A 25253-nucleotide genomic window follows, 5' to 3' on the forward strand; every position below is an offset into this window, starting at 1 on the left:
CACCTATAGTGCAGAATAAGGCAAGGGAACTCATGGGTGCCATCTTCCGGCTCTTTGGTATTCTTCGGGTCCTCTTACTTCCCTTGAGCAATTTCTGTCTCTTTTGGCACATGCACAGTTGCTACAAACCAAGAGCTCCAACTGCACTTGTGGTAATACGGTGCTCACTTCCCAAAGTAATCTGAAGAGCCAGACGATGGCACCCATGAGCTCCACTGAACTTACTCGGCTCCTGTAGGTGAGTAAAGGATTACAGATACAGTAAATGCTCCACTGGGTGAGTTTGGACCACCAGAACATTGATAGCTGATAAACTGATAAAGATTTTCATACTTATATGGCTGTAGGCTGACCATTGTCATAAATGGTATGGGTTTACATTCCAGCTGTGCACAAATAATACAGAACATAATATCAATAAGAAGTTCTGCACATTTTTTTTTACTTCTACTGGCCAGACATGATATGATTCACAAGAACATCGCTGCTTTTGGTTAGCATAGTGTTCTATTACTTAATAACAGCCAAATCAGGCACCATTGAGCATGAGCTAGCGCTCATATTAATCAGAGTTATTTAATGAAAGTTATTCTCTTCTATAGAGAAATAAGTTACTATAGTTTGCAACATTCCTCTTATGGCTGAGTTATACTGATGAATTTAGTAGGACTGACAGTCCACAAAATGTCACATTCTGCAATATATGTCTTGAGAAAACATGGCATGATGTGATATTGTCAGCCATTTCCCATTTTCCCTGAAAGTAATGAGAAAACTGGATCAAGAAGAGCATGTGTACATGTGACAAAACACAATTTCAGTTCATTTTAATGGGTGTGATTCTGTTGTTAGAAGAACTGAAGCATGCTGTGTTCCTTCTCTACCAACACACTACATTGAATCACAATTGCTGCAAATAGCAGACCTCAGCTTAGCCGTAAATGCTACTGAATGTTTAATATGCATGAGCTTACATGAAGCATCTGAAAGAAAGAGATGCCAAGATATTATAAGGCTTAACTGAACAAGAAATAGAACCGTGCAAGAACGGAGGCTAGTTTAGTCAGTACCTCTATAGTTTCTCTTTATTCGTCAATTCAAATGTTGACTTACAGTGCATTTTGATTAAAAAGGTACTTGAAAACACATAGTAAATGGCAGTGCAATAAAACCATTTTTATAGATGTCTAACTTTGTAATTGATCTTTCAGCTGAAGCTGTTACTGTTAATGGTACTGTAGTCTGAAACTTTTGTTCCGAATATCATGGACCGTAATTCCTTCGTCATGGCAATAAATATAACTATTCATGTTAGGTTTCTGGCTGAATTACAAGTTGTGCTTTACTTAGCAATTTTACTTTTAGTAAGACTAATACAAATGTATGTCAGCCAGAAAGAATATAGGGCTAATTTCAATATGCTATATTAACCCATCAGAAGTGGTACCTACCATTGACAGGTACAATAGGTGTTTCTCTATGCAGGACGGTATACAGGAAGAGAAGAACCTGGACAGTATATGGTTATTCCCTGGCTTTTGTTTTTTAAGATGGGGGTCAGTGACCCCCCCCATTTAGGCAAATGATTAAAAAAAACAAAGAAAATAAATAATGAAGATGATCTGAAAAGTTGCTTACAATCAACAATTCTATAACATTCCAAAAGTTAACATAAAGGTTAAGATAGTGCTCAATTGCTCAGAACCAGCATTATATAGAACTGCTAACTGTATTGCATGGTATGTGGGCAAGATTTTAATCCATTTTTAAGAATTGGCAAGAATAATGTAACCCCATCAAAATATTGAAACTTTGTCCTATCTATTTAATAGCCGTAATAATTGTTGAGACATGCTAATTAGATCAATTTATTTTTAGATTTCCATCACAGACTAAAAGCATTGTATTGAAAACATATATTATCTTGATTATACATTACATGCAAAAATCTGCTGTATTTAGTGATAGAGCAAAGACACAAAAGATGTGGTGCTATCATGAGCAGTATCCCCAAACAGTCCTTGGATTTGTAGTTTAACCAAACTTCTAGGGGCGGATTTATCAAGGGTCAAAGTGAATTCGAGGGAATTTTCGAAAATTTGAAGTCATTTTTTGGATACTTCGAACATCGAATAGGATACTACAACTTTGATTCGAAGTAAAATATTTTGAATATTCGACCATTCGATAATCGAACTACTGTCTCTTTAAAAAAACGTTGACTTCAATACTTCGCCAAATTAAACCAGCCGAAGTGCTATGTTAGCCTATGGGGACCTTCTAGAGCAGATTTCTAAGTTTTTTGAAGTCGAAGAAAAATCGTTTGATCGATCTCTGAAATCCTTCGAAATGTTCGATTCGAAGGATTTAAACGTTCGATCGAACGATTTTACTTCGACCGCAAATGGACAAATTCTATGAAAAAAAACTTCAACTTCGATATTCGAAGTCAAAGTAATTCAATTCGATGGTCGAATTTCGAAGTATTTTCAACTTCGAAGTTCGACCCTTAATAAATCTGCCCCCTAGAGTGCCAAACTGAAGAAGCCTGTGCTGGATGATCATATTACTGCAAAGCAATATTTTAATAGACTGTACAGTCATTTTTCCAGTTACAGTCATGACATCAGCTGGCATTGCTTAAGACACAAACCGGCTATAAAGCTCTAGTTGGGAACTAGTGACAGGACAGTAATTCTTTATCTTTTATGGTAGGATAATAAAAAGTCAATTTTCAATGCATGTGTGTCACTAATAAGTGTGCCGGGAATCCAGAGTATAACGTTAAAATGTGAAAGCAGATTCCAATGTACAGTACTGCAGCACAGGGCTATTTATAATACTGTATACGTTTGTCTTTAAAACATCTACTTTAGCTAGTTTGTATGACTACTAACTAATGATGAGACCAAGAAACAACCATGGCCCTAATTCTTCCAATATTTCAATGGGATCCCGCTAAAAGGGGTTTTCAAAACAAGAATAAAGGTGCCGCAATTAACCAATGTAAATAATTCACAAAGTAGAATCAGTTGTTCTGTGCACCAACCCCGGACCCTCTTTGGGAAGTGGAAAATGTTAACCTTGCAAAAAATACAAAGAAGGGCCTCCACAGGGACACAGATATGAAAGTAGACGTTATTTTTATTGAACAAAGTTAAACTGCATACATCTTTAAACTCCCTATTGTTTTATGCCCAGTAGGCACTTAGCCAATGGGCTGTTTTCCTAGAGTGCCAAGAGGTCCTTCTTTGTCTTTTTGCAAGGTTAACGGTAATGAGCTAAAAAGGTACCAAGGGTTGATACATGGGCTGACGCATCACTGCAGCTTTGAAATTCATTATAAGGATATAGAAGTCCCACAGCGATTCACAGCAACCTTTAGTAACAGTACAGTACATCACACAGCACTTAGTGCTACTGAAGTACAGTGTCCCCCTTGTTCCCTAACCAGCCAATCCTGGTTCTTACTTTATCCTGTCTTTCTGCTGAACCCATGTAAAGACATTAATGAGTCCTTGACACATGTAATACTCATGGGAGTATATTTTTGAAAAAATGAAGTAAGCGATCGCCATAGTTCTTTAGAGTGAAATTCCACCACTCTCCATTCATTTCTATGGGATTTTTAAAAGAGTATTTATCAAAGGGTGAAAGTGAAAGTTCATCCTTTGATGAATACGCCTTTCAAAAGAAATGAATGGAGAGTGGCGGAATTTCATTGTAAAGAACTATGCCGATCTCTAACTTCACTCTTAAACATACTCCGTGGACAATCATTTCAACAAATGCACAAGGTTACAAAGGTTAAACACCTATTGTAAAAAAAAAAATAAGGAAGACACTTCCTATCCTATAGAGTTTATCATCTAAGCAATATATTTAGAGATATCCTAACTCTGTAGGCCTAGTTGCTATTGCTTACTGCATATACAGCAACACCTTTAAGATAACACTAATTTGTTTTCAGAATTGCAAGGTACCATTTCCTTGTATGACATTTACCTTTCACAAACACAAATACCTTCTTTATAATCCAAGATTTGACATCCATGTCCAACTTCAGCAAATGTTCATGACATACCTGTCCTTATATTGCTTAGAACTAAAGATAAATGAATGACATAATGCTGGCAAACATCTGTATCTCTCTGTTATTTTATTCAAGAAGACTGCAATTCTTTCCCAGTACTAATGCAACACACATAAACATTCCCATAATGTTAAGAAAATATGTGAACCTCTGCTTTTTTTACTCTTTTACAGTACATTGATTATGAGACTTCAAAATCACGAACAAGACGATTTTAGCTATGACTTTTTCCATATGGCTTTCTGCAACAAGCAATTTTTCTGCATCTTTTTTTTTTTTTTTTGTCTTTGTGTAGGCTTGTTTGATCTCAGCGTTCAGAGAAAAAAATAATTGTTTCACTTGTGAAGAAAAGACATTTTATTGATTGGCTGTTGTTTTACCTTGTGTTTTCTAAATATTGGCAGTCTAATAAGTGAAGGTGCACAGAGATCACTTATGTTTCTTAGCAATATCTCGGAAAAATAAAAAGTTATGCAAAGCATTCCAGTAATGGCAAAATAAATAGTTAAGCTTTAGACAATGCCATAATCAGGCTAGAGAAGCATTGCACAATATACTATAGGCAGGGGTTTAGATCTTTAATCTAATATTAATCAGTTTTTGTAGAACATACAGAACCTCTTTGGCTACACCAGGTGGCTGATATACATATATTGGGTTAGCATACAAAATACAACAGATGTGCGGCTGCAAATAGATGACTGTAAACAACAAGTTATGTCATGAGCATGTAAAGCTATCAGGTACAATCTACGGAGAACTTCAGAGAGGTGGATACAAGAGCAGGTGTGCATTAACACCACAATCTCCAGGAAGGTGGGGAGAAGAGCTAAAGCCATAATCTACTGGCACCCCCTCACAACTAAACTCCAATTATAAAGAAATGAAGGTTTCACTTGGATAAAAAACGTACAATTACAAGGAATGCATAGCATGCCTGACCGCTGTCCCATTCTGAGAATGTTTACTATATCTAGCCCAATACCCTGCCTCTAGTAGAGTTAAGTCTAAATCAACTGGACTTTTTGAGCTTTCATGAAAATGTTTCCCCACTCATCCGAGTGGATGAACTGAAGAAAATGCAAAAAAGTCCAGTTGAGTTAGACTTAACTCCATTAGATACTGTATATCATGACCTGGATGAATAAGAATCTCCATAGTCAATACCCTGCCTTTTCTCAGCATTGGGCTGTTACCTTCTCTAGCTAACACAACAGTTGAAACTATTGTACTCCTTTTCTTGCAAATTTTTCTTGTTCTTCATCACTACCATATTATAATAATCCCATCACTTTGTGTCTCTGGACTGCATTAAACTACTCATTAACAAACTGGTCAGCTGCAGGTGGTCTACCCTCTGTTGCACTCTAAAGTATTCTAAGTACTCCATATAGGGCATTTTGAGACAATAAATGAAGCACAAAAATGTAAGGTCCAGATCTGGATAAGGGAAATCCAATGCAACTGCCATTGTCTATTGTAAATGGGGGATGGTCAGTTAAAAATAGTCTCCAATGAAACATTACAGTCTGCACTGAGACGTAAAAGTAGATCAGGATGTTCTGTGTAATAAGTTAAATTCATCAGGAAAATAGAATATCATGGCCTTTCAATGCGCCATTGTTTAACCACAAATATACCATAAACACACAAAATTCTATTTTAATGGAGAAACAATAACGCCATTTAGTTGAGGGTTGTGGACTTGTGCTATGCTAACAGTAGAGAACTGCAAAAGAATTTGACATAAAGCGGGGGATAAAAGGGCTCAGTATAATGTTTTTCTCCCTCAAATTAAGGGAAAATGATAATGTAAGGACAATTTCAGCTTAATTTATGTAAAGTGACCCTACAATGCTCTTCTCTCAGATGTGTCTTTTGAAAACCACAAAGTATTTCTCATGTTTAATCCTATCATTGATGAAAGCAGAGTCGAGGAATACAAATGATATTGTAATGAATTTTTTTTTCTTGCTGAAATAAAAGAAATCATATTGAAGCTGTCAAGAGGCTGCATCAACGATGGCAAATCCAATCAAGAATTCATTGCAAAAAAAAAAAAAAAAAAATTACAATAGGATCAAACCAGGAGGTAGATTAAGTTAGTGAAAAACAAAAAGAACAACAAAATGAGCAACTACGTGGAATATTCACAGATGTGGGAAATGCAGGAGTCATATTTTAAAGGGAAAATATAGGCATATACATAATTTTGATCTTCTATTAACATTGATTTGTGTGTTAGGAAGTATGAAGCTAGTCTATTCTATTTGACCAATTTCCTGCTCTGCATATCTACAGTATTTATATAGCCATATTTCTTAAAGGAGAAACAAACCCTTAATAAAAAAACCCTACCCCCCTACCCTACATAGACCCCCCTCCCTCCTCCCCCCAGCCTACCTGTTACCCTAACTCTTTACTTACCCCTCCGTACAGATTCTATCCAGCGGAGTTCATGGGCGCGATCTTCAGCCACTTCGCAAAGTTGCTCCAACAGCATCGTTCTAATTCCGAAGATTACCAAAGATAATAAGATGGCTGCTGTGAACTCTGCTGGTCAAAATCTGCATGGAGGGGTGAGTTAGGGGCACTTCCCCAGGGTTACAGCTAGGCTGGGGGGGAGGAAAGGTGGTCTATGTAGGGTAGGGATTTTTTTTATTAAGGGTTTGTTTCTCCTTTAAGCTGGCCACACATGAGCCACCTCCTTGGCCCATAATATTATATAATAAAACAATTATAATATATAATGAATATGTCTGCCCAATATGCTATGTATGGACACATTTCCCATAGACCTTAATATAAAATCAATATCTAACAGAATGAAATACAGCAGCCCCTACTGTTATTTATAAATGCATATATAAACAGATGGACTGTTTGCATTTCAATTCTAAAGTAGATGAGAAACCTTACAGAATTGCATTTAAATGATCTACGCTCCTGCATCTCTTGTAGTTGTAGCAGGAATCCTATCATCATATTTATAGAATACAGATTGCAGAAACAGCAGGTAGTCAGCTAAGGGTTGAGCTCTTCACAAGTTCACAACAGATCCTTCCACGGCAATTCATACCTACTCGAGAAAATTGCCCAGTGCCATAGTTTACAAACAAAGGGATTATAGCATTTACTAACAATTAAGCAAATATTAAAACAAATACTATTCATAGATCATCTTCACAAGGAAAGCAGAGCTTATTAGCAAGGAATGTACTTATTGTTTGAGTCCTATTCATCTGCAGAGCAGCTGTGTATTGTTGCACCTTTTACCACTCTTCAGTCTTTCTCCATTCAGATGGAGCAGTTCCTCCCCTTATCCTTACTGTGTACTGCCATCCATCCCATTGTGCAGTGTTCCATTGTGCAGTGATGGATAGAATAAGGTATTGGAGTTGCTGTATGACACTGTGAGCCACATAGGGGTTGGTAAATGGTTCTTACTAGTGATGGGCGAATTTGTCACAAATTTGCGAATTTACAGCAAAATTCGTGAAACAGCGAAACATTCACAAACCGCTTAGAAGTCTATGGGCGTCTAAATAATTTTGATGTGCGTCAATTTCGACACCTGCGCCAATTTTTTTATATGCATGCCTATTTTGTCCAAATGCATTAAAGCAATTTTTATGTGCGTCAATATTCTGACTCGGTGGATTTTTCATGGCAAATATTCGCTGCAGTTTTGCGAATTTATTTGCTGCCAGTGAAAACGCAGAGATTCACTGAAAATTCCCGCCTGGCGAATTTATTCACCCATCACTAGTTCTTACAAGTATCATGACTTTCTTTCAGTCTGTGAAATTAGGTATGTCTGTGTAAAAAACAATACCTTTATATTTATTTTTGTCAGCTCAGATAATGTTTCAACTGAATGAGTCTATGTCCAAAAAGTGGGTTATGTCGGATGGAAAAACAAAAAAATGTGGATTATGGTGTATTGAGGCAAAAACATTGGATTCTGTAGCTTAAGCTCTGAACCTTGCTTACGCCCACCTTTAATCAATAAATCCTTTTGTCGAGAGTGCTATGCAGTTGCAAGACACTGTAGTTGGTCTGATAAGACCCACTATGGGGTAAGTAAACAAGTCCCTTTCCTATGATATTGCAAATTGTAGTAGCGTTACTGAAATTTCTTATGATGTTCAGATCTCTAATGACAGAAACTAATAAGGTACACAAGGGCCATTTTAGTGTACAGTTTTATATAGGCTGGAAATATGCAAATTCAGGGCAGTCAGCAGCATCATAAGCATTCATGAACAATATTCTATAGGCAATATAACACTACCAAGCTTTACTGTACTCTGCAACAGTAATAAACAATAAGATTTGTGCCAGGATAATCTCGTTACACTTCAAGTGATTTCTTTGCAACAAAGCAGTGGAGGAGGAAGAAAATGGCATGTGGCGTAAATCCGTCTAAATGCAATATATCCTCTGAGAGCTGACAAAATACATAAAGTTTCATTTCAAGTTGATTCTATTTTTTTTTTTTTTTGCATATGGAATCATTTAAATTTGAACGCTTCATCTTAGCAGCAACATTAAAAGCCTCCCTACAAGCCCCTAGTCACTATTGTCCTTTGCACGTGAGCTGTAAAAAGATTGCTAGTCGTCTCCTTTAGATTACCTTCTTGCTAAAGCTGGAATTAAGTTCTTAAAGATTTGTCTAGCATTCTTAGCAAGGAATTGTGTGATGATTTGCTCCACACACGACTTCTTAGCTGTACATACGGTATTAGCTCTTTCAGTAATCTGCAATATTGAGGACATGTTTAGCTTTGCTACCAGTGCACCTGACAGACTGCCAATAAACACAATTCAAAGCAATGCAGCATACAAAACAGAAGCATGTGCAACTCCGCATACATATAGATTTAAGCTGCTGTGAAGGAACAGAGGTTTCCTTTATGCACTAGTAACTGATAGCAAGACCCCGAAAACCATCATTACAATATCTGAAGTACTCGTTCTAAGTGGCAGGTTTATCAAGGGTCAAATTGAAAATTTGTATTCAAAATTCAAATTTGAATTTTCACATTTTTTTAATGGCCAAAACTGTCAAATACAACTAGGGAATTATTTAAATTCTAGTTTTTCTAATTAGATTTTCTAGAATTTGACCTTGAATTCGACTTTTTGCCACCTAAAATTTGCCGAATTGCTGTTTAAGTCAATGGGAGACGTCCTGGGATCAATTTGGAGTTGTTTGCAGCATTCATGACATTCGATCTTTTAAATAGATTTCGACTGGTCGAATTTTGAGTTCATGGGAGTTTTTAAAAACTCACATGAATTCGAAATTCGACCTTTGATAAATCTGCACATAATTGTTGTCCCATACAAAAAATTCTGTTTTCACATTTAATAGTTTGGACATTGAAGACAAACCCAACATACCAGTGAGTATACAGCATTCCATGCCTGTTTTGCTCAAGCTCTACAGCAGCGGTCCCCAACCAGTGGCTTGTGAACAACACGTTGCTCCCAGTGGTCTCAAAGCAGGTGCTTACTTTTGAATTATTGGCTTGGAGGCAAGTTTTGTTTGCCTAAAACCAGGCATACTGACAAACAAAGTCTACTGTAGGTTGCCAATCCTCATAGGAACTACCAAACGTCCAATCACAGCTCTTATTTTACACCACCTAGAAAAATGTTTTCATGATTGCCCTGTTCCCAAACACTTTTTACATCTGACTGTTGCTCACAGGTAAGAAGGTTGGGGATCCCCACTCTGCAGTGCTTCTGTGTATTCTCACTTTTGTGCAATTTTCCTTTCTTTGTTCTATTTTTGTGTATCAGTCATGTTTTTTTCATCTTTTCTCTTTTCCCTCTATTTCCACCAATATTTATTTTGTTTTTTAACTTGTATGGCTCAATATTTGCCCCTTATACTTTGTTAAACACGAAACTCTACTTTTTATGTAGTAGTCATTGATTTTTACTAAATATCTTTATGATAAACTTATGAAGGCTAAAACTTTCTTATTTGTTGTTCTCGCACTGAAATCCTTTTGGCTCTCTTTTTGGTTATTTTTATTTTATCTTCTCTTTCTTGTACACATCAAAATGCTATATGCACTTGTATCTCCTTCAAAGCTGATTACTACCCTTCAGCCACAGTGGATGTTATGATGCTAATCTAGGTTTTATCATAAACAGCTGTAACTGTAAAATGGCAAATTGGCAATAATTTTGATTCATTGTGGTAATTAGTACAGTTAAGTTTTGTTACATTATTTATGCATCTTTTTTTCTCCAATAATACTTTCATTACATTCCCCTTTGTTTGTTGTCATCTCCTGTACATGGCATGATGAAGGTTCTATCAGATTTGTCATGTTAACCATTACAATGGAGTTTCCTATACACAGGATCAGACTGGCAATCTGTAGATTCTGAAACCCTAAACAGTGACTATTTATTAAGCCTGTGAGGAGAAGTTTGGCCCTCTGTGCCCTTAAAATATCAGGGCCTATTTTAAATCTCAGTTGGGACCTGCCTGTGCATGTCATGACAAAGGTTTTAGCACACTGGACAACAAAATATGCATTATTGTTTGGCTTTATATTTGCATGCTGTGCTATGCATAGCTTGTTTGTTGATCTAGAATTCCCATTGAAGGCACAAGCATTTATAACATTATATAGCATAAAAATAATTCCCGTAGTATGCAGTTCAATATGGGATTTTTACTCACTACAACAGACTTTTTTAGACATTTTTTTAGGAAGGCTTTTAACTAAATATTGGACCATTTAAGTGGTATTGGCTTTTGTGCAGATACAAATGAACTAATGTTGGACTTACAGACAGCTTTCCTGAAATGTAGTTATGTTGAGGTAAAGACTCTGTGCAGGCCTTCACACAAACTACTGTGGCATTAAGGTTCGCTTTTTAGTTGAACCAGGCCTATATCTCAAATCATGTAAAAGAAAATACAGTATATACAGCCCAGACGATTAAACCACCCCATTACTCATTTAGGCAGGTCGTTTTCTCCTGAAATCCTGCCAAATTCATGCTTGTCCATCACTCCATAAGTGTGCCAACTTTTAAACCACTTTAGTTGATGCTTGCCATTGCACATGGTGATGTTAGACTTGTGTAAGTCTCCTACTCTTTGCATAAGTCTCCTACTCACATATGCTTGGACCTAGGACTTGGAAACACATCCATTTGCATTTAGGTTGAAACACAATTTTTCTCTCCACAGCTAAATTCAGTAGATACGTGGCAAACAAGACATAATCATACAAATGCCGTATGCCAGCAAGCAGTCTAGAATTAATTATTATAAATGTCATTGTCCTGGAAGAAAAAAAAAAATGTTTAGAATTTTCCCCCAATATTTTATTGTATGCAGCATAGAAATATAATTATTTGATCTGCCTGAATGGCTGAATATGTTAGCTAAAACTTAGCTTTAAATTTGAACGGTGAGACTAATATATATAACAAACAGGCAACTGCAAAATAAATCAAGCTGTTGAGAATTTCCCTGTTTTAAAAAAAAGGATCCCAGCAACATATCATTTTATACAGATATATAATTGTAAGATAAATTGTGATGCCAAATTTTCTTTGGGATTGGCTGTACTAAACAGCTGAAATTATTTATAGATTAACCTAAATTCTGCAAAAAAAGGGAATCTACCCCTGTTTAGGCAGGAACTCTAATGGAGGAAGTGCTTTAAAAGCCAAGGTGTTATTAATAGGTACAAGCATACGCTTGTAGATGAAACACTGTTCATTTTGCCTGAAAACAAAATGTTATATTAAGTACAGACGTGTAGCTTTTTGGGGAAAGGGCGTTACTTTTCTGCTGAAAAAGTCAATTTTTTTGCTTGCAAGATAGGAATTGTTTTTGTTAATAATGATTCTATTTCTGTTTCCTTTCTGGCAAACAGGACAAGTCCTGTCTTGTTTTATGGCAGGGATTCTAGATATACTGTCAAGTTCAGAGCCCATGTTCTACAAGGCACTGCAGGATTTATTACCTTTTATAGGAAATGTTCATTAACATTTACTACACTGCTGCTTGGAAAAGTCTACAGCTAAATTGCACCAGAGTGTTTACCAGCAACAACCAAAAAGATTGCTGCTTTCACCTTTTTACTACCATAGGTGCTAAATTGTAGCAGTGCAGTAACTCACAACAACCAATCAGATCTTTGCTTTAATTTTATTACTACCATAGGTGCTTAATTGTAGTAGTGCAGTTATCCAAAGCAATCAGACGTTGCTTTCACTTAGTGAACTAATTGCTAATTAAGTGCTATAGCAAAAACACCTTATACAATACAGACTTGACCAAGGAAGGGAAAACATCAACAGTGAAATGTGGAACTATTTAGGCTCTATCAAATATAGGAAATATGGTGTAGCTATAAGTTGGCAGTAGGTTAAATGGATCAGTGGCAGGACAGAAAGAAATTCTGGCTATTACCAAATATAATACAGAAGTATTACATTTTGTACAAAAATATATTATAACTGAATGGGATATTTTAGGACAGTGTCCACCTTATAACCAAGACACAACTCGCAACCAACTATAATATTTATATACTACACAAGAGCCATGAATATCCTGTAAATTATATCCTTATAAAAGGTGCTTAGTGGTGTCATCAGTTATAATCAGAGCTTAGTGATGTCATTTCTATAAAATGACTCACTAAAACGTGTGTATTATAATAAATAAAGTACCCCCTGTTGCAAAATATGAGGATATCAAAAATCACCTCGGAGTCCAATGCCCTGGCTTTCAGCTTCATGCTTTTATATGTCGTGGAACTCCTTGGTAACTTATAATATCCTTTTATTTTACAAGAGGAGGTGCTTTATTCTCTATATAAATAAGGGTACTTGGACTGGAGACCAATATTGGGTATATAAGAAATAGGCAACTATATTAAAAAAATGATTCATTTAAACAGCAAAATGTTTAGGAAAACTCTTGCACATATGCTAATGTACAGCAGTTGGGGTCAGTATATTGGTGCTAAATGTTTCAGTAACAAAGCATTGTCTATTGATTATCAAAATATCAGTTCATTATCATTCAAGACATTCGTGGCACACAGATATATGCAATCTGGTCTGCTACTGACTGATATCCAGCTAGTTAGGGGTTAACTTTACTTTACTTAAAGTGCCATTAATTGTGCAATTTGAATAGCTCTAAATTGACTTTATAAATCAAATTGGGTCAAGTTAGTCCTCGATGATCAAGTATCAATAAGACAGTGTACGGTAAACTAAAATTAGCAAAAATAATGTGCGGTTTAAAGTGGATTATAATGTATTAAATGGATATTGCAAGACTGAAAGGGCAAAAGTGTCCAATTTACTTTGTTACCGTAATCTATCATTGCTAATTTGTAGCCAGGGCTTATAATGAACATCTTTACACAAATTACTGTCAATGTGATATTTATTTTAAACCTTTGCAACTTTTCATGACCCACAGTTCTTTTCCTGGGGCTGAGGTAACATTAGATAGGAAATATATTTTTAAAGTCTTTAGCAGTCTGGTTCAGCATTCTGTTATTTTTATTTATCACTATTTCAGCTTGTATTGTTTTGTGATCTGGTTTGATTCCTGACTTTTTGTGACAGTAATTTGCTTCTTACTTCTGGCTCCTTCTCCAGCCACAAGACAATTTCCTTTTCACCATTATCAACTTGGTTTGGTATTGCCACTACTTTCTTTTTATTGCAATTTCGTTTCTGTCTATTGATGGGCAAATAAATTTTCTGTGAAATTTTGCCGCCGGCGAATAAATTCGCAAAAATTCCGACGTCAATTTCCAATTTTCAGGTTTTTTTTGGTGAAAACGTTCGAATTTCACGATTTTTCCTTGAACTTTCTGATTTCACGATTTTTCCTCGAATCATTTCACAAAATTTTGCTGGAAGTTCGCAATTTTTTCGGCGAATCGAAATGGGAGAAATTTGTCCATCACTATTTCTGTCTCAACTGCATCTGATTTAACCTGATTTACTTTCTCATTTTGGTGAAAGTTGGGTCAACTATTCATCCCTATGTGGATTTTAGAATTTATCAAATGGTGATACTTTCACCCACTGATGAATAACTTTCTAAAAATCCCATAGGAATGATTTGAAAGTGGGTGAGTTTTTCTGTGGCGAGCTCTAATCTCACATTTTGATACATCTTCCGCTATAATACCCATAGTCTATATTTCCCTTCACCATCTCTATCTCATCAATGTAGCAATGTCACAGCTCACCACACATCTCTCTGTCGAGACCTCTGCATACTGAATCTGACAGCTTCTTTGAACCTGTCTCATCAATGCTGTGACACTCCCATTCTCAGTCTGACCTATAGGACCAACGACTTCATACATGAATGTTCTAGGTAAGGACGCAACCCTAGCAGGCTTCCCTTTGCAATTTCTGTTTTTAAGATGTTCTCAAGCACTATACAAATCTGGCACTAAAATTAAATATATATATTTCCTTTTTCTCTGTAATAATAAAACAGTACCTTGCACAGATGTGGGATCCATTATCCAGAAACCCGTTATCAAGAAAGCTCCTAATTATGGAATGGCCGTCTACCATAAACTCCATTTTATCCAAATAATCCACATTTTTAAAAATGATTTTCTTTTTCACTGTCATAATAAAACCATACATTGTACTTGATCCAAACTAAGATATAATTAATCCTTATTGGGGGCAAAACCAGCCTCGTGTTTATTTAATGATTTTCTAGTAGACTTAAGGTAGGAAGATCTAAATAACAGAAAGATCCACTTTCCAAAAAAACCCAGGTCCCGAGCATTCTGGATAAAAGGTCCCATACTTGTACTTGATCCACACTAAGATACAATTAATCCTTATTAGAAGCTAAACCAGCCTATTGGTTTTATTAAATGTTTGCATGATTTTCTAGTAGACATAGGGGCCGATGCATCAAGGGTCGAATATCGAGGGTTAATTAACCCTCGGTAATTCGACTGGGAATTAAAATCCTTCGAATATCGAAGTCGAAGGATTTTGAGCAAAAACTGCGATCGAACGATCAAAGGAATAATCCTTTGATCGAACGATTAAATCCTTCGAATCGAACGATTCAAAGGATTTTAATCCAACGATCGAAGGATTATCCTTCGACCAAAAACTTAGCCAAGCCTATGGGGACCTTCCCCATAGGCTAACATTGGGTTCGGTAGCTTTTAGGTGGCGAACTAGGGGGTCAAAGTTTTTTCTTAAAGAGACAGTACTTCGACTAACGAATGGTCGAATAGCCGAACGATTTTTAGTTTGAATAGTTTGATTCGAAGTCGTAGTAGAAGGTCGAAGTAGCCCATTCGATGGTCGAAGTAGCCCAAAAAACACTTCGAAATTCGAATCCTTCATTTGAAGTTAATGAATTGGCCCCTTAAAGTATGAAGATCCAAAATACAGGAAGATTGGTTGTATTTAAAACTCCAGGTCCCGAGTATTCTGCATAAAGGGTCCCAAAGCTGTATATTGAGTTAAATAACATTTATTTTTAAATCTAATGGGATATAATGTTAGCTTTTGCCATATCATCATTTCCAATAATAGCTAAGAAATTGATTTAACAATATTATTTAAGGCGGTTACTTTTTATTTGCCTTTGAAGACTCGATCTCTGTATTATATGTGATACTGAGAAGTACCCAATTTTTTTTTCTGCTCAAGCTCTATACTCCATTAGTTTATTTCTGAGATTCTGGGTATGCCATTTTTCAACCTAAATACAGCTTTGATTTACTAAGTAGAGCTACCCAGTTTTATGTTTCTTGCCCCTGTCAACTTGTCTGGACAGATATGTTTGGATCTAAGAACTTTGCTGAAAAAAGGTCCCTTTTAAATGTTTAGAATGAAAGCAGTTGTATCACAGATATGTAGGTCGGTCTGTTATGCGGTGACATTGTTCAATGTTCTGGCTCGTCACACAGTGACACAACCTTAACAAAAGCGCTATGCTCTGACACAGTTGACAAATCCACAGCAAGGAGCTTTCCTGTCAGCTAAGAGACAATGGTCAGTTATGAATAGGCACTTTAAAGATGACCCTTAGAATTTAGAAAGCAAAAGGCAGATCACTAGGGAAACTCATTGATTGTTATCTCTTGGTAATCTGAAATAAATGATTGTTCATCTTCATACAACTGCTCTTCTAAGGCAAATAAAGAATAAAAACATGTTATTTTTATATTGTTAAGTACAGCCCTTGTGAGGTCAAGTATATGCTTGGCTTCTCTTTACCTTTAATTGTTCTACTAATAACAAGCAGCACTGTACACAAAGATATTACAGTGAAAGCATTCCCTGGACTGCATGGCTTACAATCAAAGTTTCAAGCCAGAAGAAGGAGATGTGTTCTCTTGCCCAAGGCTACAATGAACCAACTCAAATGCTGTCACAAGGAATAAAATCCTGAATGAACTGAAGAGAATGTAGCTCCTCTTTAGGAATGGTTAATTATGACATACTGTCTCAAAAACCAAACCACAACACGATTGCCTCTATTGACATATATTTTAGTTGAATTGATTATAAGCCTTAAACCAGAAAAGGAAGGGCTATAACAGCTACATGATGACTAAAGGCTTTAAGAATCTACAGAATTTATGACCGCATAATTGTAATGAGAAAAATATATATATTTTAACGTATACTGCTATGATGATTATATACAGTACTGTATACAAAGTCATGTATGTCATACAGGGTCCCTCTACCATAAAGTTTACAATCTGATTTTTATCATATCGATTACATCTCCTTCTATAAAATAACAATATACAGTATATCCTGCTATAAAACATCAGAAGTCCCCTCTGACCAGTTTAACAGCATATGGCCTAAGGCCTTGTTCCTTTATATGGTCCCAGAATTCATTGATGACTTCTAATATTCTTGTATGTCTCAGCAGGGGCTATTATCCTTTATATATTGGAGACAATGTACATTCACCAGTTGCAGCTGCCCTTAAAATGACTGTAGAGAAAAAAAAAAGCCTGCTGCATTGTATAGTAAGCATAGACTGTCTGTTGCTTCACAACACATTTATGTGATTTTCAGCTTTTAGTAGTGACTGTCTGAATTCAGTTGACTGAAACTTTAAGCCAAGAGCTCATTGTGACAGCTCTAGCAATGGAATAAAGGAAAAAAATGAATGCATCCGGCATCAAATATATGGTAACAATGTTTGAAGTGGTTTGTGGAATTTTATGTACAGAAATATGTTGGCTAGTTGAACCACTTCATGAAAGAATACAAAATACAATGCACTAGATTTATTGTCTATAAAGTGTTTTAACAGACCATCATCTATTTGACTGATGGCGGACAAGGTACTTGATTTGCCTAAGGATATACAGCCACCCAGACTGTACAGTATCTACACCTAAGGCAATATCTGGGACAACTGTATTTTGCCTTTTGTATTCAATGTTGAATGCTGATTTTTCATAGTAAAAATGATGTATGCTCTGCTGCCATTGTTGCTTTTGCAGATTTTTTTTTTATTCCCTTCTTTTCTGCTTTCTTTGCCAGGAACAATAAAAATCCCCGCAGTACAGTTGGGATGTATCAGAAGAACAGTGTGCATTCTTCCAACATGAGAAGCATCAGATGTCGACTCTGTAAGAGGCAAACAATGCAGGCTCCATTGGTAAAAATAACAATCTTATTAAAATAATACAGGGGTGCCGGAACCTTTGCTAATTTTCTCAGATCAACTATTGCACGGGGATTAATTAGATTTGTCATCTAGAACGACTGCTGCGTAGAAAATAAAATACGTCTACTGGTGATGAATAGGAGCCTGGATTGTGAGCTCCTAGTAAGGGGAGATCTTCATGGAAAACATTAATGTAAGTAGAGATAAGGGACCATCATTTAAAAATGGGACATCTGGCTTCTCTAACTTTTAACGAGTCCTAGTAAAACCAGAGTCAACGATCTGTTCATTACTGCCGTATATCCAGGTGTCTGTAACCTTCCTACACAAAACGCCTGCCTTCAGTTAATCTATTATAGCTGTGGGTTTACATCTGGTGTATAAGTATTCACAGCATAAACTGCATAAGGTGACCAGACCTTCCCATTAATGCAGGACAATCATCCCACCGGCCTTCTTAGAACCCGTTTTAGCCTATCGCAATACAATTTAGCTTAAGCACCAAACATTAAAGTTACGGTAAGGTCACCGTATGCCGAATGTGTCAGCCTACACTTTTAGCAAGGCAACTGAATGCATTTCATTGTCTGAGTCCACACATAACCCACCCATAATTGAGTGAAGCTGAACAAAACGTTATTTGATATGTGTCTTGACAATATTTCCTCTGCAGGAAATTGTATCCAGAAACGCTTGTATTTCTTTCCTCTAGTTTGCTGTGAATTGGATATATATGTTAGTGTTAACGGTCCAGTGCTTCTGAGCACTCACATAACCCATTTTGCTTTATAGAGAACTGCAATTCATTTCGATAAATTCTCCTGTGTCATTGAAACTTAAAATCCATTGAGCAGATCTGTTTTATAGTAAAAAAAAACCCCCAGCATATATTCAATGTAAAATAAAAGAATAACTGTGCAATTTACAGATATTTTATTTTCCAATTTAGGTTTCATTTTGACTCTGTATGGTAATTTGTATGTGTTGTTGCCACTTACAAATGTATTAAATATAATTCTCGCCTGCAATTTTCGCATTATATTCCAAGAAATGTCTGCACCTGCAGTTTAAAGTCACTTTGACGGTTTAACATTACAACTGCTTTACCATAAAATGAGAAAGTCAAATAAACTCACATTTATTAGCTATTAGTTATTTTTCATCAGGTTACCTTTCAACAGTGAAATATTAATGGAGTTGTAATTTTCAAATGGTTTCTTCAATGTTCAAAGTTATTTTGGGGAAAGCCAAGATTTATATACAATTCTGTATTTATTTAAATTGATTTTTATTCAGGCACACATAAAACAACCCAATTTTCCTTACAGCTACAGTATGAGCTGTAGCTCCTATTCCTAAGTTTTATTAGTTGTGTTTGTGTATTTTTAATACAGCAAATATACTGTAGTGGAGACACTGGCAAAGTAAAAAAAAAAAAAGCATTTTCAATGGGCTTCAGATTGGCGGGATTGGCGTTTCCCTCTCCCGTATGTTCCACCTGTACATCTACTCACTGCTGCAACAGGAAGTGATGTTTCACCTGGCGCATTTTGCTGGACACAGTTCATATGATGAGCAAGGCTCGAGTACAGGTGTGCAAAAGGTTACAATAATGTGGTAGAAGGCTCCACCTCTAGAGCTAGGGGCAGATCTTATTGTTGCCTTGTGAAGGTGTAAAAATATGGTGCTTTCCACTTTTCATCTTTCTCCATGAATTAATTATTATAACTAATGTTGTTATTACCCCCATAGGCATAATGTTAACTGCTGCAATAGCTACATATATGGCCAAATTCAGTTAAATGAGTAAAATGTGTCCCCTGATTCAATTCCAAAAATTCCCAATAGTTTTCATATTCATTTAAGTTTTCATGAGTTAAAGCATGGTTTTGCTTTGAAATTGTGTCTGGCCCATATTACTTTAAGTGATACAAAGGCAATACAGTTTCTGCTTGCACTGCTTTAAAGTAGATATTGTATGCCTGGGGCACAAATAGAGAAGGTGCCTTGCTGTGATCACAGAAAGCTAACTTTACTTAAAAATTACACTTGTCTAATAGTAAATTGGTATACCTTAAATATATTTTTTTATATTCTTACACAGCTTACACAGACTAACTATTGACCCAAGTGCAGTAAGTATAGCTCAGTATTTAGATGTAATAGTATTGACCTTTCCCATGCCTAACTAAAAGTATTCAGGGCAGACTATTACTTTCCAATGGAGAAAATGCTAAATTTAATGCAACGTATGGGGCTTCCATTATATTTCCATTTTTCTATTTTACTAGGTCCTGATTTATTGTGCCCTAAGTGGCCTTTGTTCATGTTAATAGCTTGTGGGAACATTCTCAAAATATTGATATGGTGAGATGTGATCATCAGTCCCTCTCTCTGACAGCAAGCATAATGAAGTTAGCTAAGAAATAATTTAGTAAGTTAATTAAATGTTGAACAAGTGGAGTATTATCTTTATTGATTTGCTATTAAACTTACTAAGTATGTTTTTATGCCTCTTGCTTTGTATACTGCTTATGGATCAGGCTTGCAGACTGCATTGTACTTTTCTAAATAGAATGAGAACATGGAATTGAAGTTTGGAATAAGTTACACTGATTCAAATTCTCAAGATTTATTTTCTTATTCGCAATATGATAAAAACCTAAAAAAAATACTGACGCAGCTATTTCTTGACCTATTGTAAGATATACTAGCATACTCATCCCCTTGTTATTAAGGATACAAATTGTTAGTGATAATTGATTTAAACAGCAGACAGCACAACTCCTACTGTGCCTTAACCTCAAAGGATAAAGTTTTATACAGTTTGCTATATAAACCAAATTGTCTTTTAATTTGCATACCATCATTCTAAACATCCAACAAGCCAAACAGTGTAAACAGAAGTGTAAATTAACTCAGCAGGTGCATACAAGATATGAACAGTACTAGCTATAGAAATAACCTTAAATCCACAGTGTTATTGAAATATTATGCAAATTTCTCAATACACAAAAAATATAATCCAGGATGGAGAAAGCAGCATTTGGATGCAATAAACAGGTGAAAACATATATTATCTTTAATTTGTCATCTGTGGTGCTGGACTAGCCTAACAGGGTACCAGAAAAACTATTGATAAGTGATTAGTCAGCCCTCTTTTTTACATTATATGGTCAAAAGTATGTGGTCACCAAATTGCTGCTGACAGATCTGTTACTGCTTTAAACAATGCAGCAAAAGACCTTCTGAAAACAGAAGGGTTTTACTTGCCTCGTGCCATACACATAGCACTGCCTTAATACCAAAAATTTGTGTTTAACTTTCTCATAAGGCATTATGGGCGGAGACATGCAAATCACTCCTTTATTTCCCTTCGGCCAACTATGCATCCAGAACCGCTGGTTTTATAGCACAGATACAGCCTAATGGTTCAGAGCCATATATCCACACTTGCAGCCTGTTTCAATCTTGTTAGATCTCATCAGTACAAGATATTGGAACATGGCTTCTGAGGGGGTAGGACTTGTGGACTAGTGAAGCAAAGTTAGGGTGAGACGGGCTAAAAGGAGCTAAAAAGCCCTTCACGTGAAAAACATGCAGTATAAGACCTTCTGAAAACAGAAGGTATGTACTTGCCTCGTGCCATATACAAAGTACGTTAAACAATGGCATTCTTGATGTTCTGTGTTTATGGGCAAACTTTAGTCTTGCCCGGATGTTCTTTCTGGACACAGGTTTTCTTCCAGCACACCGTCAATCTAATTTGTGCAGCCTCTCTCTAATGGTAGACTCATGCACATTGAGAACAAAAAGCAACTTGTAGGTCATATAAAGAAATTCTGGGGTTCATAACAGGACCTAATTTCCCTTATCTGGGGTTCTCAGTAGAGTTACTCAGATCAGGAGCTCTAGTGAGAAAGCAGGGAGCTTTTAAGCCCCAGCCAATTAACCTATACCTGTAAATAAGATTCTAAAGGCTGAATGGCAGCTATAATCAATATTTGGCTACAATGTGTACACAAAACACAGAAAGTAATCGCCAGTGTTCAATCGAACCCACTCTGTGGCTCTGACCAGTTTCTAGAAGCACCCTTGCGTCAGCACTCAGTCTTAACCACATTCTGGAGTTGACCAGCTGCTATAAACAATAAAAGCTATTATTTGTACACAAAAAGAAGATGGTAAGTAAGAGGGTAAGTGCAATATGGTCTTACTACACACACTGATTGCTGGGGGCTTGATTTCAAATGCACTACAGACTTAGAATGCTAATAGATAATGTACACTGAGCAACCTTGACGTGGTACGTGAGCTTACATGTTTTGGTTAAAGTTTGGCACTAACACTGGCACAAGGTTGCTTCTAGCAGTTGGTCCATGCCACAGCCTGGGTAAAACTGAGTACTGGTGATTTCTTTATCTGTTTCATAAGGAAAATGGCACAATTTGTTTTTAGAAACATAATGTGATGATATCAGTTGAATTGTTGGGCACAAAATAAAATAAAAAGAGGCCCACATTTGATTTGCTTAAATGTGCCAAGAACACTAAGATTGATTTTATCCATCCTAGTAGGGGGCTTAAAATAACTTTGTTACATCAAAAAATGACAGATGCTAATCAATATGTGTGCCATTGCTCTTGGCACATGTTCCTGCTACTTTTGAAGATTACATTATGCTAAATCTTATAAGCTACTTAATGTGTAAAGTAAAACTATTCCTTACCTCGTCTTATGTTAAAAAAAAAGTGAACAAATCAATCAGTAAATAAAAGACTCAGTTCCTGTGCCAGCAGTTAATGAATGAACCCTGCCTTCTTTATTCCAGCATTTAGAAATATATTTCCGTACCAGTTCTCCCCGAGATGTCACTGCTCATTTGGATGTGTTGATTGGAAATGAACAAAAACACTCAAAATGCAGAAAGGAAGCAGTTTAATTGAAGCTTAACCCCTACAGTCCAGAGTAGGAACATTTATGCATATGTATAAATTCTATTAAAATGCAAATCCTGCCATTCTGAAAGCACAGTTAAAGAAGGAAATTGAATAAATCTATTAACAAAAAGGTAAATATATATATTTATTCGGTGCTTTTCAGGATTCCTTAAAAGTTATCATAGGCTAATCATAGGTAAACACTGTTATGGAACAGAAAATCTAATTCTAGTCTAAATCTAATGTTGTATGGCATGGTACATCAGAGGCTCTAGAGGTTGGGTTCAGATGGCAACCCTGAAGACAATTTATCAGCATTTAGTCAAATTCTAGGGCTCAGGAAAATCCCAGGTCCTGAGCATTCTGGATAACAGGTCCCATACACATATGCTACCATTAAAGAAAATACGGTATAAGGTGAGAAAGGTCAGCACGGTCACCATGTTAATTGAGAGAATTATGCCTGTAGCACCATACAAAGTACTGTATATAACTTTAAACACATCATGAGATGTGAATCTAATCATTCTCTTTACATTCTAGCTTCCAAATTTCCTCCAAAAAGGTATTTTTAAATTGATGCTGTAGTTAGAACAGCAGATGTCACAGCCAGCAGGTGGGTTATAAACTGGGCAACTTCCTCTTACTAACTAAGCAGTTCTGCTGACTTAAATATGCAGATCATTTATGATTCACAATATCCCTTCATCCCATATATATATATATATATATATATATATATATATATATATATATATTGGAATATATATGCCTTCTACTTTATAGGAAACAATTAAAATAGCCGTTATTGGAAACCATGGTTATTGCTAAATGGTTCTTCCCTCAAGCCAGCTTTAATGTTGGTTTAATGGTATGAAGCTTTTATAGAACAAAGACTAGGTCCAAGTTTTGTCTGAGATGCACTGGACATTAGAATTCTTAATTAACAGGTTGTTTATTATGATTGAAAGCTTGAGACAACACAATCTGGCATCATTCCCTAATCAAGAAATAGTTGCTGCTCTTGCAGAACTATTCCCGTAAATATTGATTGTCTTATGGAGGCCTGCCACACATTCCTTTTCTAAAGCATGCTCTTAATCCTTAGTTAAAACAAACAGTTTTAATTGTTTTATATATGCTTGTTTCACTGGCTGTCGATTTCTACAGAACACCCTTTTTATTCATTCGAGTAGCATGCTTTGATTTAGCTTTTACAGCAGTGCCTTTACTATAAACTTATATACTGCTTCTTGCTGCTCAACATTCAAGTAATACAATTAGTGAAAAAAAAAATTCTATCCTAATATAAGACCAAATGCATAATTAAAACATAATGGATCCATTTACTCGTGCATTAAATCTGCATGGCCTTTTCTCATGAGTTTATGATAATGCAAGTGTTCTCTAAAAGGAAATAATAGTCAGATGGAAAGCTGACTGGTACTAATACATATGAATATTATATTTGGATAGATGTGAGGATATGTTGCCCAGTTTGTTCCCTGGATAGTGAGTTACCATCAGTTAACATAAATAAACAGATAGATACATGAGCAAACTGGTCTCCAGGTTGGCTGTGAGCTTGGCATAACATAGATATGTGAGAGAGATATGTGCCAAATATGACAGACTTCTGGGTCCTTGGACACAAACAGGCTCTTTTAGAGAATATATTTAATTTGTTAGTGATCTCTTGTTTCTTAAAAAATTGACAACACAAGGGTCACTGATCTCGTGCTGGAAATAAGCCCACCATATCAAATTTAGATTCTAAAAGTGCAAATTCCATCTCCTTATACATGAAAGCAAAGGGACACTTTAAAGAGATAGAGCCATCACATCCTTACCCCCCCCTACTTTAATAACATTTATTTGTTTACATAAGCTTAATTAGAGGTTCCAATTTCATATATTCATATGGTTTATAAGTCACAAGTATTTGCTACTTTGCCTTAGCTAAGGCTCCTTATCTCTTCCACTCTCATTGTGACGTCAGCCACAGGAAATCCAAGCAACAATGTTTCAGATAATAATCAGTGTTTCAGATAAAGGTTTATTGATCCTGGATTCCCTTGTTTGACAATGAATTGTATAATAGATGTGTATCTATAAACTCATAGCTATATTTCACATTTTAATAAACTTTTTTGGGGCAAATATAATCATTTTGTATTCTAATACAAATTCAAAATCCTGTATTTCTTTATAAGGATAAGTAAATAGTAAGTACATAAAATTGATTGTATTGTATTTCTTTTTTCTGGTGGAATCCACTTAATGTATTAGGTCAGAAATGACGCCCATAGACTCCAATGAGAAGGAAAAAAATGTTGCATGACGAAAAAAAATTGTCGCCCCTAGACTTTTTAATGCATTTCGGGAATTTTCGGCCACGGCAAATTTTTGGCAAAGCAGATAAATTCAGGTCAAATTCGCTCACCCCATGTATTACGGCAACATTCACTTAACTAGACACAGTGAGTATGGTGCAATTGCCATGCTTTATTCCAACAAT

General features: G+C 36.0%; 1 protein-coding gene across 4 annotated transcripts in view; it reads right to left on the reverse strand.

Moving 5' to 3' along the window:
• LOC108698445 (protocadherin-11 X-linked) overlaps window positions 1-25253 on the reverse strand; it is an 826544-nt gene that overhangs the window by 680002 nt on the left and 121289 nt on the right. The gene's annotated exons all lie outside the window — the stretch shown is intronic.

Source organism: Xenopus laevis, chromosome 8L (assembly GCF_017654675.1).
Source record: "Xenopus laevis strain J_2021 chromosome 8L, Xenopus_laevis_v10.1, whole genome shotgun sequence".
NCBI lineage: Eukaryota > Metazoa > Chordata > Amphibia > Anura > Pipidae > Xenopus > Xenopus laevis.